Source organism: Hypanus sabinus, chromosome 8 (genome assembly GCF_030144855.1).
Source record: "Hypanus sabinus isolate sHypSab1 chromosome 8, sHypSab1.hap1, whole genome shotgun sequence".
NCBI classification, from domain to species: Eukaryota; Metazoa; Chordata; class Chondrichthyes; order Myliobatiformes; family Dasyatidae; genus Hypanus; species Hypanus sabinus.
The window spans coordinates 66,831,009-66,848,438 of record NC_082713.1 but is presented as its reverse complement, the minus strand read 5'-3'; the positions used below and the strand labels follow the sequence as shown (position 1 = coordinate 66,848,438).

At 37.1% G+C, this 17,430-nt stretch overlaps 1 protein-coding gene and 1 long non-coding RNA gene across 7 annotated transcripts in view; one reads left to right on the top strand and one right to left on the bottom strand.

Annotated features, from left to right (window-relative positions):
• Positions 1–9,177, bottom strand: part of LOC132398208 (uncharacterized) — a 62,400-nt gene extending 53,223 nt beyond the window's left edge. For 3 of the 6 annotated variants that reach the window (XM_059977300.1, XM_059977307.1, XM_059977306.1), the window contains exons 1-2: positions 5,735–5,790; positions 556–664 (exon numbers count right to left, since the gene is read on the bottom strand). The gene's annotated coding sequence lies outside the window, so the exon portion shown is untranslated. Of the gene's footprint in view, positions 1–555; positions 665–705; positions 796–5,734; positions 5,791–9,119 lie in introns of those variants that run through there. The other 3 variants (XM_059977304.1, XM_059977308.1, XM_059977301.1) reach the window with 3 other exon arrangements.
• LOC132398209 (uncharacterized) overlaps positions 1,206–17,430 on the top strand; it is a 56,807-nt gene continuing 40,582 nt past the window's right edge. The window contains exons 1-2 of the long non-coding RNA XR_009513579.1: positions 1,206–1,242; positions 16,150–16,210. This is a non-coding gene — a long non-coding RNA (uncharacterized LOC132398209). The remainder of the gene's footprint in view (positions 1,243–16,149; positions 16,211–17,430) is intronic.

Genomic DNA, 17,430 nt, shown 5'->3' with positions numbered 1-17,430 from the left:
AGATTGGGAGACCACTTTGCTGAGCACATATGCTCTTTCTGGCAGAAAAGTGGAATCTTCCTGTAGCCATCCTTTTTAATTCCACTTTACATTCTTATTCCAACATGTCAGTTCATGGCCTCCTCTATGCTATGATATGGCCACACTCAAGTTGGAGGAGAAACACCTTATATTTTGTCCGGGTAGCTTCCAACCTGATGGCCTAAACATTGATTTCTTGAACTTGTGGTAATTTCTCCACCTTCACCATTCCCCATTCCTGTTTCCCTCTCTCACCTTATCTCCTTACCTGCCCCTCACATCCTTCTGGTGCTTGTCCACCTCCCTTTTCTTCAATGATCTTCTGTCTTCTCCTAGATTCCCCCACTCCAGCCTTTATCTCTTTCACTGATCAACTTTCCAGCTCTTTACTTTACCCCATCCCTCTCTCCCGGTTTCATCTATCACCCACCACCTTGTACTTCTTCCTCCCCTCCTCCTACCTTCTTACTCTGACTTCTCCCTTTCCTTTCTAGTCCTGAAGAAGGGTCTTGGTCTGAAATTTCAACTGTTTACCTTTTTCCATAGGTGCTGCCTGGCCTGCTGAGTTCCTCCAGCATTTTGTGTGCATTGCTTTGGATCTCCAGCATCAGCAGATTTTCTCTTGTTTGTTGTTTAGCTTACTCTAGTTTTCCAAAAACAGAAAATCAACCTTTCTCAGCATACATTGACTTGGTGCTGTGGCTCAAAATGCAATAGCTGTGACCTTTGTCCATGTCGTAGAAAAAATATAAATAACTCTCATGCAGAAAAAACTGTCAGTCATTAGTTTTCAACTTTCTGGCATCTAAAATCTAAAAGCTGTCTAAATTAGTCCAGTTTCTCTATTCACAACTTAACCAAAAGCAGTTCCATGTCGCTTTGAATGCCACTAAATTGGATGCAAAATTGCCTCTAACCTTCATGAAGTATAAAATATTCTATGTCATCTGTCGGCTTTAAAATTTTATTTAACTACTTATCAGTTTACTAATTTACTATGACTTGACAGCATAAAAACGTGAATGCATTACTTACCTGAATTGTAACATACCATTAAAATTTATGGGACTCTTAGGAGTTAACCTTGACGCAATTACTGAAAATGCAGTGGAACATATATTAAATAGTTACCCGAGGGACTCACCAATATTGGCTTCTTGAGAGAAATTCCTGCTCAGTGTAGACTTGGATTCCACTAAAAATCATTGCACTGGGACTGAGGTAGGCTGAAAAATGGTTGTTAAAGGCATGGGACTTCGTAATACATGTTACCATGAACACATGTTTCACATGTTTTTTTATACGCTACTCTGCTTTCAACTGAGGACCTTTAACAATGGAAGAATTGGATCTACATTAAAGGAGCCAGGGAAAAAGCAGAAATGATGTCTTCACCTGCAGGATAGGCCATGCTGGAAACAAGCATAAACTAACTTGGTTATATATATGAGAAACTCACACAAAAAGCTGGAGGAGCTCAGCAAGTCAGGCAGCATCTGTGGAGGGGAATAAACAGTCAATGTTTTGGGCCACGATTTGATGAGTTCCTCCAGCATTTTGTGTAGGTTCCTCAAGATTTCCAGCATAAACAGAATCTCTTTATTTATACTGTACATATATAAAATATATATACTATGTATACAGAATTTCTCTCTCTCTCTCATAATCTCAGAAGCATAATATTGAGTATATATATCACAATTTGATTAATGAACAAGTCAGTTAAGTGTTAAACACATAATAGGAGCTAATGGTTATAAAAGTAATGTGCCATTTTAGATGTGGCATATGTTTAATCTGTCAAATAGGTATGGCATTTAAATGCTGACAAGTATGCTACCAATATTATGTTCTGTATTATAGAAAAAGTTTAATCTGATATCCATTCCAAAGTTTAGTAGAGAGCTATCAAACTACAAATTTCACAACTTGACAGATAATTGTTAATATTCAGCTGCACAAATGTCTTAGGGATTTAACAGGTCAATAGCTTAGGTGTGCTGGCTTGTAAAGTAAGTGCTACCTCCAGGTATATGCAGTACATATGTTGTAGTATGGTTTTGTTATTGGATTCATAGCTCAAAGCCCAAGTGTTAGGGTCCGGTCTGGAGCCCGCCTTCCAGGTCTTGCTCCGGTCCGCAGACTCTGGACTCCGGGCCTTGCAGCCAGCCCTCCTGTCACCCGGAGACATTGGATCATCTTGGCTTCAGGAGGTACAGCTGTCGCCTATTAGGGGCAGATGTTTATAAGGGGCTCAGGGACTGAGCCTACTTGGGTGGTTGTTTTGCTTCTTGCTTGCTCTGAACCTGGTTTGTTTGCCTGGAATCCTGCTCTTTGCCTGTTCTGCAACAGGCTTGGTAACCTGCTCTGCCTGGTTTGTCATGCTTTTCCTGCTTTTCTTGGGTATGCTGGTCCTGTTGTTCTGCCATATTTGCCTTGCCCATGCTGTTGTGCTGTCTGCTTGCTTCTCCCTATTTACTGGTGCGTTGTGGTTGTCTTGCTGCTCACCCTGGACCCAGCTCCCTTCCTGTCCCTTGCCTCTGTCAGATAAGCCAGGCTGTTGCTGTTATTCCTTGGGTGGTTCTGCCCCCTTCCTGTCCCTTGCCTCTGTTGGGGAAGCCAGGCTGTCTGCTGTTGCCTGTTGGAGGGACTCTGTTCCCTTTCTTACCCCTTGCATCTGATGGGTTGTGCTCTGCACCTGACCAGGGGTCTCTGCCTTGCCCAGGCTTCTGTGGCCCTGCCTGGGGTCCATGTGGCCTGCCCTGAGAACTCTGACTGTTTCCACCCATTGCTCCCTATGGGTTGTGCCCTGCACCTGCCCAGGTGTTCTGTGTCATGCCCAGGCCTCCATGTTCCTGCCTGAGAGGCAGCCTTGCCCAGGAGTTATGTGCCTGCCTCAGGGGGCTCTCCTTCTGCCTGCCACAGATGTTGTGATCCTTCTGCCTGCCTGACCTCTGGGATCCAGCCCTGCCTGCATTACCCCTTAAATGCCTTGGCATCCCCATCCTGTCCTACCCCTAGTACTTCAGTGCCTGTGTCCTGCATTTGGGTCCATTCCATGTTTGTTCCTGACACCAAGTTGTTATTTCAGAGGCATGAATTCAAATCTCACCTTGGTTATGATTTTTTGCTTCTTTTTCAAAGCCAGCATCTGTAATTATAAACTTTTTGTTTTAAAAGTTCATCTGCTTCTCCAACACTCTCCAGGAAGGAAAATTACCTTTCTTGGAGAGCTGATCAGTGTTGCTCAAAATTTAATATGTTCAACTCTGGTTTTCAGTGAAGAACCAGGGGTAGGTCATACAGTCTTCTGTGTCCATTCCAATAAAACTCAATTGGATCATTGTTGATGTTTTGTCTCTGCAAAATGTTCCCTTGTTAGACAAAGACTGCTTACCAATGGCATGTGAATTCAGAGTCAGATGACAGTGATCCCAAGCTATCTTACTATATATTCCAAAATCCAAAACACTTCCTGCTCCAAGCATTTCAGATAAGGGATATTCAGCCTGTATCAAGTCTATTACTCTGTGCATTAATTGTACTTAACAGCTAAACAATTGCACTTTTCCTGTGTCAAGAATTCCAAAAATTCACTATTGCACAGGTGAAGAAATTTCTTCTCATCCTCATCCTGAATAGCTAACTTTGGAGGCTAAGGCTGAATAGCTGTTTGGAGACTGTGATCCCAGACTCGTGACACTCCAGCCATAGGAAACCTCATCCCTGCATATACCTTAAGATTTTTGTACTTTGTAATAAGCTCATCTGGTTCTTTAAAACAGTAGGGTTTGGGGTAGAACTGCTCAATCTCCTTTCAAAGAAGAATTATTTATAGAAGTCCTTTCTCAGATCAAGCAGGAGAGTGTCTCTTTGTTCTATTTCTCAGTTTTCTCCAAGTGTACAGAATGATAAGTTATCAAAGTCACTGGGCTTGAAATAATCCAAATCATGAAGGCATGTTATTAGCTACTAACATTATTTTCCATGTATGACTGTCATATATCTCTGATTCTCAATAGTATCTGACATGACATTCATTAATCAAAACTTGGTCATTATCATTCTTTCCCAAGTTTAGTTGAACTCCACAGTTCTGTTACTGCTGGCCATTTTCCTTCCTTGGAAGGTGAACTTTCTGGAAACAATGAAAGATGAGCTTCTTGGGAATTTCAGGAACAGCTGTGTAGAAAAGTTGCTCACAGTTGTAGGAATAATAAAGTTGTATTAGAGGGAGGTATCAATTTCCTTAATTTTGACTGGGACACCCAAAGTGTTGGATGAAATATGCCCAGTTAAAATGTAGTGGGCCATACATGGGAGGGGGCAATACTGGACCTCCTCTTAGTGAATAAAACAGAAATTAACTGAAGTGACAGTCAGGGAGCACTTTGGCTCTAATGATTATAATTTTATTAGTTTAGAGGTTTGGAGATAGTGATGGAAAAGATTAGGATAGGCCCACAAATTAGGGTCGTAAACTAGGGCAGGGCTAATTTTGAAAGAATTAAACAGGATCTAGCAGAGGGTGATTGGTAAGGGAAGGGAATGAATGGTTTGGGAATCTATTAAGAGTGTTCCAGAGCATCATGTTTCTCTTAAGGTGAAGAGTAAACTTGGATGTTTAGTGAACGTTGGCTGATGAGAGATTTTGAACTTAGTTCAAGATAAGGTAAAAAGCATACATTTGGTGTAGGAGGTTAGGATTGAACAAATCCCCTAATTTTTATAAATAAGATTAAGAGTACTACTAAAAAGAAAATTGGAGGGGAAAAAGAAGGTATGAGGTAAGGATAAGGAAAATTCTAAGAGGTTTTGTGGCTATATTAAGAATGAAAGGATGGCTAGGGACAGTATGGTTCCCCATAGATATCAGCAAGGTCACAAATGTCTTGAACAGCAAGAGATTGCTGGGATTTTTAATCAGTATTTTTCCTCAGTGCTTATTGAAGAGAAAATAATGGTTCCTCAAGAGATAAGGAGAACAAGAATGAGATTCCAAATGATACTGTGTGTTGCCTTCCCAGTTGCCGGGGCCAGGAATACTTTAGGTCGAGACCATAAATTTCTTAAGAGAGGGGTTGAGCCGCTAGATGTTGTGATCCATGTCAATATCACTGATTTTGGTAGGAAGGGTGATGAGATTCTCCAAAGTGAGTTCAGGGAGTTAGGTGTTAGTTAAAGGACAGGACCAACAACATTGTATTCTCAGAAACGCTACCTGTGCCTCATGCTCATGAGGCCAGAAATAGGATGATAATACAGTTTAACACATAACTAAGGAGATGGTGCAGATGGGAGGGCTTCAGAATTTTGGATCACTGGGCTCTCATCCAGGGAAGGAGAGACCTGTATAGACAGGATGGGTCGCACCTCAACTAGAGAGGAACTGGTTTCCTTGTGGCAGAGGGATGGGATCTAGGGTGCCAGGGCAGCAGGTAGAGTGGTTGTGGGGAGAAATGCTGTTCAGCCCACATACAAAGAAAGGAAGCAAAAGGTTCAGCATACTGGGAATAATATTCTGAGTTGCATATATTTCAATGCAAGGAGTATTTTAGGTAAGGTGGATGAGCATAGAGCATAGATCAGCTTGTGGAATTATAATATTACAGCCCTCAGGGGTGCTCAGGGAGAGGTAGCACCTCTGGTGAAAGGACTTGTCATTTGCATTCTGAGGCAACTCACTCACCTATCATCCCCACCAGACACTCACCTCTCACCTGTGGTTCAAAGTAGCTCTTTGCATCCTGCTACACCGCTTCGATAGGCAGACTATACCAGGTGAGGGTCTCGTACCCCTGTGAGTTAGGGACACGTCTGTCACAATATGTGAAGTCAGCTCCAGCAGACTGGGGGGATGATACCCAGTGAGGAAGGCGGTTCTGCAATGCTCCATGGGGAGCGGAGGGAATGACAAGACACAGAAAATATCATGGTCATCCATTGCAACCCCAGTTTGTGATGCTTGTTTGTACCGCTGGACCCAGACTTCTGAGGTAGAGAGAGTGGAAATGCCCCAGTGCAATGACTTTTCCACCTTAAAAATTCTCCTGCATGGGTTTCCTGTCATCATTGTACATGACGGACAGCCACCACCAGCCAGTAGTGGAACTTGTTTGGAGGACGGGCAGGAGTGGCAGCTCAGTGTTCTGACATTCTGTTGTTTTAGACATGATGGAGCTGGAGGGATTAAAGGGGGGTGTATGGCACTGTGAGTTAGAGAAAATGTCACAGAATTGCTCAGACAGGACAGAATGGACAGTTTGTCTACTGAAGGTATATGGGTGGAACTTAGGAATATGAAAGGGATGACCACATTAATAGGATTAAATTATAGATTACCCAATAGTCAGCAGGTTTAGAATTTTTTGTATTATGGATTTTTTGTATCTGAATTTACTCGGGAGATGGACATAGAGTCTATAGAAGTGAAGCAAAACTAGTTAGCCCCAAGACAGCAAACTAGGGTGAATAAATCCCCAAGGTCTGTCAAGATGTTCCCTTGGACCTTATAGGAGTCTAGTATAGAAATTACAGGGGCCCTAGAAGAGGTATTTAAAACATCCTTAGCCATGGGTAAGGTGCTGAGGTTTGGTGGATAGCTAATATTGTTCCAAAAAAGTCTCTATGAATAGGCTGGGAAATTATAGGCCAGGGAGCCTAATGTCAGTAGTGAATAAGTTATTGGAAGATATTCTAAATGTCCAGACATATAAGTATTTGAATAGACAGGGACTGAATAGGTATAGTCAGTATGGCTTTGTGCATAATAGATCAAGTCTAACCAGTCTTATAGGGTTATTGAAAGAGATTACTAGGACAGTTGATGAAGGAAAGCCAGTGCATGTAGTCTACGTGGACTTTAGCAAGGCCTTTGACAAGATCCCAAATGGGAGGTTAGCCAAAAGGTTCAATCACTTGGGATTCAGGATGAAGTAGAAAGCTCGATTCAACATTGGCTTCATGAGAGATGCCAAAGAGCGGTAGCAGATGGTTGCCTCTCTAACTGGAGGCCTGTGAGAATTGATGTTTCACACGGATTCGTGTTGGCTCTGTTGTTTGTCACCTATATCAATGATCTGGCTGTGGTTAACTGGATCAGTAAATTATCAGATGACACCAGGATTGGGGGTGTACTGGAGAGCAAGAAGGATATCAAAGATCAGCTGGAAAATTGGCTGAAAAATGGAAGATGGAAGTTAATGATAAATAGATAGATAGACACTTTGTTGATCACAAAAGAAATTATAGCGGCATAGCAGCATTATAAGTGCACAGATATACAAATATTAGAAGAGAAGTAAGAAAGAATTAAAAAAAAGTTACCTTATAAATAAGGCAAGTGTGAGGTTTTGTAAGGTCAAACCATGGTAAAACTTACACAGTGAATGGTAGAGTACTGAAGAGTGCAGTTGAACAAAGGGATCTGTGATTACAGATTCATAATTCCTTGAAAGTGGTGTCATCAGTAGATAGGATCATAAAGAGTACTTTTGATAGTGGCCGTCATAAATCAAAGTATTGAGTGCAGTAGCTGGAATATTATGTTGATGTTGTATAAGACCTAGTTGAGGCCAGATTTTAAGTATTGTGTTCAGTTCTGCTCAGTTCCTTACAGGAAGTATGAAAGTATCATGAAAGAGTACAGAAAAAAAATTCCAAGGATGTTTCTGGGACTTGAGGACCTGAGTAATAGGGAAATGTTGAATCCTGGGGCATAGGAGTATGAGGGGAGATTTGAAAGAGATATATAAAGTGACAAGTGGTATAAACAGTGTACATGCAAGCAGGATTTTTCCGTTGATTTTGCGTGAGACTAGCACCATAAATCATGAGTGAAGGGTGAAAAGTGAAATGCTTAAGGGGAACTTCTTGACTCACAGGGTGGTGAGAGTGTGGAACAAGTTGCCAGTGGAAGTAATGGGTGTGGGTTTGATTTCAACACTTCAGAGAAATTTTGATAGGTATATGGATGGGACAGGGTTTGGAAGGCTATAGTCTGGATGCAGATCAATGGGACAGGGCAGAATAATAGTTCAGCACAGAACGGATGGACTGATGGGACTGTTTATGTGCTATGACTCTATGTTTTGGAGCATAATTATATTACAGGGCAGAGGTAATTGCAGTCTTAATGTTCATTGAGGGCAGCACTGATGGTGGAGAAAGGGGTTCCCCTCTTCACTATTCCCCATTCTTATTTCCCTCTCTCACCTGTCCATCATCTTCCACTGGTGCTCCTCCCCTTTCCATTTCTTCCACGGTTTTCTATCCTCTCCAATCATATTCCCCCTCCTCCAGCCCTTTATCTCTTTCACCAATCAACTTTCCAGCTCTTTACTTCATCTGTTCCCCCTTTCCCGGTTTCACCTATCATCTGAAACTTTGTACTTCTTCCTCCCCTGCACCTACCTTCTTATTCTGACCTCTCCCTTTCCAGTCCTGAAGAAAGGTCTCAGCCTGAGACATTGACTGTTTACTCTTTTCCATAGATGTTGCCTAGTCTGAGTTCCTCCAGCATTGTTTGTGTGTAAACACTAATCAAAATGTTTATTCCTTTTCATGCTTAGTTTTACAGTTTGCAAATTGCAGTCTGTTTTTTGCATAACCTGTCTTTGAATAGAATTGTTCTAAGCTGTAGGAGAGAGTTGTCAATCTAAATGGAATTGTCCTATTCTGTGGCAGAGAGTTGTTAATCTAAAGTCTGAGGCAAACTCTTGGTCTAATGTTCGTGAATTGATTACAGTGGCAGAGGAATGATGTACTGAAAGAGTATAGTTAAAAGAGCCATCTTCTCCTATGGTTGTTTTACTTCCACTTTTGGTTGCTCCTGAGTCACCCAATGGACAGGACAGTTTTCCTTGAATCTGCCTGTTACAGTGTTGGGAAATAATCTTGTAAAACTCTGCATTCTGTAGTGCTATTTCTGCCAACGCACTCAGTGATCCCCATATCCTATCGTAACTTCTAGCAGCATATGGATTTAGCAGTCATTTCAAGACACTTCAGCACATTCATTAATCTCCCCTGCATCATACAAACATAGCAAAATTGATACCCCTCCACTCTACTCCCAATTTCAATAAAGGGTCTCTCACCTGAAACTTCAGCGGATTTCTCTATCCACAGATGCTGCTTGACTACCTGAGTTCTTTGCAGTACTTGTTTTAAGTTGAATGATGGGCTAGTGGCAGAAAACTGAAGTGTATTAACAGTTACTCATTAAAATAAAGTAAAGCTAAACCCAGCATCTGCAGTGCAGTCAGTTTAATATCATTGATGCACAGCAGCATTAATACTTGAATGGAGCAAGATTTAGATTCAGAATTACTTATTTATCACATGTACATCGAAACATAGAGTGAAATTTCTCATTTGCGTTAACAACCAACAGAGCTTAAGGATTTAGCATTCATTTTGAGAGGATTAGAATTTAAAAAAGCAAGTTATGTAATGCCAAGGCATCATAAGGCATTGGCCAGATTGTACTGAGAGTATTGTGAGCAGTTTTGGGCCCCTTATCCAAGAAAGGATGTGGGGGGTGGAGTTTCAAGATGGCGGCGTAAGCATCTGCCTTTTAGGCGCTCTTTATTTTTTTAACTATAATCACCCTTTAATTAGACCTTTTCGAACTTAATCATATGAGTTGCTACCTTTGATTGACCCTTTTTTCCTAAAATAATAGTTGATCTAATCTTGTCAAACCTAAAATGGCTACAAGTAAGAAATCGGCTAAGGATCCTGTATCCATCGACGCAATTGTTGGTCTTTTGGACACTAAACTGGATGTTAAATTTGCGGCTATGGAAAGTAAATTGGACAATAAACTGGATGCTAAATTTGCGGCTCTGGAAGGCAGACTAGAAGGTAAATTGGACAGTAAACTGTTAAGTTTTGAAAGGAGGATTACTTCGAAAATATCCGATCTTGAAGGAGTTGTTAAATCGCTTGAAACTAAGTTTCAGTCGCAGGCGTTAGAGGTTCAACAGCATGGAAATAAGATCACGACTCTTGAACAATCAATTTGTGAAAAAGCACGTATAATTGAAGTGTTAGAGAAGAAGATAGAGTCGACTGCTAAAACTTTAGATCAGTACAAGTTTAAAATTACTGATCTTGAAAATCGTTCTCGCAGACAGAATTTGCGCATCATCGGAATTCCCGAAAAAGTTGAGTCCGGTGATTTAACTGAATTTTTCTCTAAATTACTGTGGGAAATTTTCGGTGGTGAAGGTTTGAAAAATGAACCTGTTATTGACCGCGCTCATAGAGTTGCGAGGCTTTCGTCTGTGTCTGATAAACCACGAGCCGTGATTGTTCGCCTTCATTATCCTCGTGAGAAAGAGCTTCTAATTCGATTAGCTCGTAAAAAAGGTATGATCTCCTACAGAAATTATTCATTTCGAATAGTTGAAGACTATTCGTATGAAGTTATGAAAGCCAGGATCGCTTTTAAACCAGTGATGGCAGAGATTCATTCGTTTGGTTTTAAACAAGCTTTAATGTATCCAGCGAAGCTTAGAATGGTGCTGCCCGACAACAGTCTACACTTTTTTATCACTCCTGAAGAAGCGAAGAAATTTGTTGAAGAATATCGATCCTCTAGTGCAACTTGAACTATGAGTTACATTGAAGATTTTTTTTTGGAGAGAGGATGTTATTTCATTTTAAGTTTTAACCCTGGAAGTTGGGTTATAACTTCTTATTTTGAACTATGGGTCTGGGTCTTTTTTTTTTACTACTATTATTATTGCTTATAGATGCTGTTTTAATTTTTATAATATCCTTTTTTTATATACGTTTGTATTTTGTAATAATGAATTATTTTTTTTCAAAATGTCGTTTCTTCTTCCCATAAGTCTTTACTTTTTATAAGCGTTTATTTGCTTGCCTGTATTTAGAAATGGAACAAAGGTTTTGAATTCTTTTTCTTTAGTTTTTTTTTAAATATGTTGTAGTGTCTATTAAATCTTTTTTTTTATAAAAATATTCTATTTTGATAACTTTTTTACTATATTTTCTTATTAGATTGCTGAATTTATATTCATATTTTGTAATATGGCTTTCTCAAAATGTCGTTTCTTCTTCCCATAAGTCTTGGCTTGTGAAACGTCATCTTTGTATCTGAATATGGAATTTCTTTTTTAAAGGTGTATCACATTTTTAAACTTTAATGTGCATTTTTTTTTATTAATGATCTTTCTGGTTTTACTATTTTAGTTTTTTTTTTTTTTGATTTGTCTGATATGGGTGTGTATGTGTATGTGTATATATATATATATATATATATGTAGGTATATATATATATATATATATTTTTTTTTTGCAACTCTATATTTTAATTGGGGTGTTATATAGTTTTTTCTTAAAAAATTTTCTTATGGAGCTGCCATCTTGAAATGGGGGTAATATTAGTATTAGTTTATGCGCCTGCCGCTTGGCTTTCTTTCAAAGGGTGGGGGGAGGGGGGAGGGATCTTTTTTCATGCTTTTGCTTTTTATTTTTTTGCTTTTAGTTTATGGGCTGACTTTAAATTGTTAATATTGTTGAGGTGTCAGGATCTCCGGTTGCTCCTGAATCAATTTTCCTTCTTCCTAAATTGTGGGTTATGTGTCTTTTTAACCTTTTATGATACACACAATTAATATTGGTATGATGGATAAATCTATTAACTTTATCTCGTGGAATACTAATGGTTTAAATCATCCGATTAAACGTAAAAAAATATTTAAAGTATTCCATAGATTGAACGCTAATATTATTTTTGCACAGGAGACCCACATTAGGAGGGAGGATAATCAACGTTTTTTTAGGTTCTGGAAAGGTCAACAATTTCACTCAAATTGTACCGCTAAAATTAGGGGTGTGTCTATTTTTATAGACGCCTCAATTTCGTTTACACATTATGAAATTATTTCTGATCCACAGGGTAGATTTTTGTTGATAACTGGTTCACTTTTTAATCGGAAAGTTGTTTTAGTTAATATTTATGCTCCAAACTTTGATTGTCCTGAATTTTTTAAACGTTTATTTACTTCTCTTCCTAATTTGAATGAATATATGTTGATTATGGGTGGAGACTTTAATTGTTGTTTGAATCCTTCGATGGATAGATCTAAACCTATTCGAACTCTTCCGAATAGATCAGCTTTACTTATTAATTCTTTTATGGTTGATTCTGGAATTACTGAAATATGGCGGTTTTTGAATCCTAAAGGTAAAGAATTTTCATTTTTTTCACATGTATATCATAGTTATTCTAGAATTGATTACTTTCTTATTGATCATCGTTTATTAACAGATGTTATTGATTGTAAATACGATTCTATTGCTATTTCGGATCATGCGCCTTTGAAGTTATCTATCAAGATTTCGGATTCTTCTATCAATACTAGATCTTGGAGACTTAATGCTACTTTACTTCAAGATCCAGAATTTATTACCTTCATAAAACAACAAATTGACTTATTTTTTTCAACAAACTATAATGAAGAGATTGATAAAGGAATACTTTGGGACTCTTTCAAGGCTTTTATTCGTGGACAAATTATTTCATATTCCGCTGGTAAAAGAAAACAAAGATATTCAGATATAGCTTTATTGGTGGATAAAATTAAAGAAATTGATAAGATTTATTCCGTTACTCCTACCAAAGAACTTTATAAGAAGAGAGTTGAGCTTCAAATGGAACATAGTTTATTATTATCTTCTTCAATTGAGAATCAATTAATTAAGACTAGGGCTCAATTTTATATTCATAGTGATCGAACTGGTAAATTGTTAGCTAATCAATTAAAAGCTATTTCGACTAAGCGACAAATTATTAAAATTCGTAAACAAGACGGTAATTTAACTACTGATTATAAAGAAATCAATAACACTTTTCAAGATTTTTATAAATCTTTATATCAATCAGAATTTGACGGTGACCGGTTTACGATGGATAATTTTTTTAATAATTTGAATATTTCTAAACTGATAGATGAAGATTGTAGCTTGCTTGATGCTCCTATTTCTATGGATGAAATAAGAGAGGCTATCTCATCAATGAATTCAGGGAAAGCTCCTGGTCCTGATGGTTTTATTGTAGAATTTTTTAAAACTTTTTCTTTATTGCTTTCTCCTTGGCTATGTGAAATCTTTAATGATGCGTTTGTTAAGAAGAGATTACCTCAATCGTTTTATGAAGCTACTATCTCTTTAATTCTTAAAAAAGATAAAGATCCTACCTTATGTGCATCTTATCGCCCTATATCATTATTAAATGTAGACTCTAAGATTCTTACAAAAATTTTAGCCATTAGATTAGAAAAGGTATTACCACAGATTATTTCAGAAGATCAAACTGGTTTTATTAGGAATCGATATTCCTTTTTTAATATTAGAAAATTGATTAACATAATTTATACTTCATCTCCTACAACCCCAGAATGTGTTATCTCATTAGATGCTGAAAAAGCCTTTGATAGAGTTGAATGGACATATTTATTTAATGCATTGAGAAACTTTAATTTTAGTCCTAATTTTATATCATGGATTAAATTAATATATTATAAACCTGTTGCTTCTGTTCTTACAAATAATTATAGATCCTCTTTTTTTCAATTATCTCGTGGTACGAGACAAGGTTGTCCTTTAAGTCCTTTATTATTTAATATTGCATTAGAACCTTTAGCTATTGCTATTCGTGAGTCTCCTAATATTTTTGGTATTACCCGTAATGAGAAGTTATACAAATTATCGCTTTATGCTGATGATTTGTTGTTATATATTTCTAATCCTAGTAGGTCTATTCCTGCTATTTTATCCTTGTTGGCTCAATTTGGTAGTTTTTCTGGTTATAAGTTAAACTTAGATAAGAGTGAGTTATTCCCTTTAAACGCGCAAACTTTATTGAGTGATAGGATGCCATTTAAAGTTGTTACTGATAACTTTATCTATTTAGGTATAAAAATCACCAAGAAATATAAAGATTTATTTGGACTGAATTTTTTACCTATGCTTCATCAAATTCAGCAACTTACTACTAGATGGTCTTCCTTATTTTTATCATTAGTTGGTCGGATTAATGCTATTAAAATGATGATTTTACCGAAATTTTTATATTTATTCCAAGCTTTACCAATTTTTATTCCTAAATCTTTTTTTGATAATATTGATTCAAAGATTTCCTCATTTGTTTGGCAAAATAAAAATCCTAGGTTAAGCAAAAGGCAATTACAAAAGTCTAAAAAAGATGGTGGTCTAGCTTTACCTAACTTTAGATTTTATTATTGGGCGAATAATATTCGTAACCTAATGTACTGGAAACTAGATTTGGATTCACCTGTGTGCCCACAGTGGGTAAATTTGGAATGTAGTGAGGTTAAGGGATATTCTATATTTTCCGTTCTTGGTTCTTTTCTTCCTATTGATTTAGCCAAATTCAATAAACAGATATCTAACCCTGTTGTTAAACATACACTACGAATTTGGTTTCAATTTCGCAAATTCTTTAATCTGAAAAACTTTGCTCTGGACAGCCCTATTTTATGTAATTTTGTTTTCAAACCTTCATTGACAGATCAAGCTTTTAGTATATGGAAAAGGAAAGGTATAAAATGTTTTCGTGATCTTTTTTTTGAAGGTACTTTGATGTCTTTTGATCAACTATCCAACAAATTTGAATTACCTAAATCTAATTTTTTTAGATACTTACAAATTAGAAATTTCTTACATAAAATTCTTCCATCTTTTCCTAATTCAACTCCATCGGATTTTTCAGATTTGATTTTTACTTTTAATCCTTGTCAGAAGGGATTAGTAGCTTTTATTTATAACATGATTATGAAGATACAGCCAGAAATATCGGATAGAATTAGACAAGAATGGGAAAAAGAACTTCGATGTAATATATCAACAGATAAATGGGAAAAAATTTTACAAATGGTTAATTCCTCCTCTATTTGTGCTAAACATGCTTTAATACAATTTAAAATTGTACATAGAGCTTATATGTCTAAAGATAAACTTGCCCGATTTTATTCGCATATTAATCCTCAATGTGACAGATGTCACTTAGAAGTGGCTTCATTGACTCACATGTTTTGGACATGTCCCACTTTACATAACTATTGGAAGGACATTTTTGATGTCATTTCCTCAGTATGGAATATCGATTTACAACCCCATTTTATTACTGCAATTTTCGGTATACCAAATGAAGATGGCAATCAGCTTTCCCCTTCAATCAGACGAATGATTGCTTTTGTAACATTAATTGCCAGAAGGTCTATATTACAAAACTGGAAAGAAGTAAATCCTCCTACTACATTTCAGTGGTTCTCCCAAACTATTTCTTATCTGAGTTTGGAAAAAATCAGAAGCACTATCTTTGATTCTTCAATTAAATTTGAAGAAACCTGGGGACCATTTATTCGACACTTTCATATGAATTAATTTGGCTTATTTCAGATCCTTTTCTCTACTTATACTTGTTCAGGTATGGAGTTCTGGAGTTTTTCTTGACACCTTTATATATTTATAAAGTGCTATTATTGCCCATGTTAGTTTTAGTTTAGTATTTTTGTTCATTATATATTTTCTCTCATATATAATTTCAATTTTTTTTTCTTTTTTCGACGATTATTTTTGTTTTTCATATATATTTATATAGACTTGATTGATTTATGTACCTTTTGTTGATGGATGTTTTAATAGGATATTATTATCCTATTACTAATGTAATCTCAAGTCTATTGAATCTGTAATCTATTCATTATTTTGTGTTGTTTTTATATATGAAATTTAATAAAAAGATTGAAAAAGAAAGAAGAAAAGAAAGGATGTGCCGGTAATGGGGAGAGTCCAGAGGAGGCTCACAAGAACCTGTGGCGTTTATTACCACGGGCAGCTCCCGCATAGGAGATCCCTTACAAAAAAGCACTGGAATTAAGCTCTAAATTCTTGAACTCCCCGGGCTGTAGGAATGCTTTGGGAATGGAATACAATGAAAGCTGGTGTGTGCTGTAAAGAAAAGTCTAATAAAATTATCTTTGCATTGATGGGAACTGTTAAAATTAATTACTGAAAACTGCATACTCATTTCTCCTTGGGCTGCAGATTCACTGCTTCCTGCCTTTTTTACAGAATTCAGTAACGGAAGGCTCCGAAGGCAGAGGATTCTTGGTTCAGCCAGTTCACAGTAAAAGTAAAGAATGCTACGAGCAATTTATTCATGTATAATTGATTAGTTCAATGTTTCTGGAATTTCAACTACAATGATTGATTCATCAAGTAACCTCAAGGCACATGTTGGAGTTTTACAATGCCCAATAAATTGTTGGTATTACTGTCTAAGTGCAGGAACCTGGTGATTATGTTCCAGTTGGTTTACTGAGCAGTGTTCCAGTAATTTGTGTCACCATATTTTTGATTGCCATCTGTGATCATTTAACATTTAAAGCTCGATTTAATGTGTTCAGGCAGGAAGTATGGTTCAATTAAACCAGACTAAAACTTTAATAAAAGAGATGGTAGATTGATGCACAATATTAGAAAAATAACAATCATTCGTCAAACTGCACTGCCCCTGGCAGAAACTTGTTATGCTTGGTTACTGTATTTAAATCTGAATGAACATGTACTTATCTGTGGTTTATAAATGTAACAAGTGGATAAATGGGTTGGAAGAAATGGATGAGAGTGTTTATAATTTTTCATCCTGTTCTGTGGCTGGAGTTACTTTTTGCTAGTAAAGATCTCATACCCTTGAAGGAAGCAAAGATTAAATGTGGCAGAAAACCAGCTGGTTCAAACAACAACAGATGCAACTTCTGCACTTATGGAACAAAGGTACAGTACTGAGAGTGCTGATAATCCAAAATAAAATCAGAAAATGCTGGAAATATTCAACAGGTCAGACAGTAGCTGTGGAGAGAGAAATCTCATTAATATTTCAAGTTGATGCTCTTTCATAAGACTGAGGAAAACTTGAAGCTCCTGGGTGTTAATTTCTCTGAGGATCTATCCTAGACAAAACAGATTAGTGGAATCATGATGATGGTACAGCAATAGCTCTTCTTTGTTAGGAACTTGAAGAACCAAAGACCCCTGCAAGTTTCTATAGATGTGTGGTGAGAACATTTTATGCCTTTGCATTGTACCGCCACTGAAACCCAACAGTAATCACAACATACAAGTTGGTAATATTAAATCCGATTCTGACTCTGAAATTGGAAGGAAATGAAAGGTGGTTGTTGTGGGAGTAAAAGAGGACATAAATTGAGAATATTCAACACTTATCTGAGGAATGCAGAGAATGCTGGAAATCTAAAAGACACAATAATCAATAATGTTGATTATTTGAAATTGCTAAACTCAATGTTTCCAGAAGGTTTTATTGTGTTTTGTCAGAAGGCATGCTGTCCC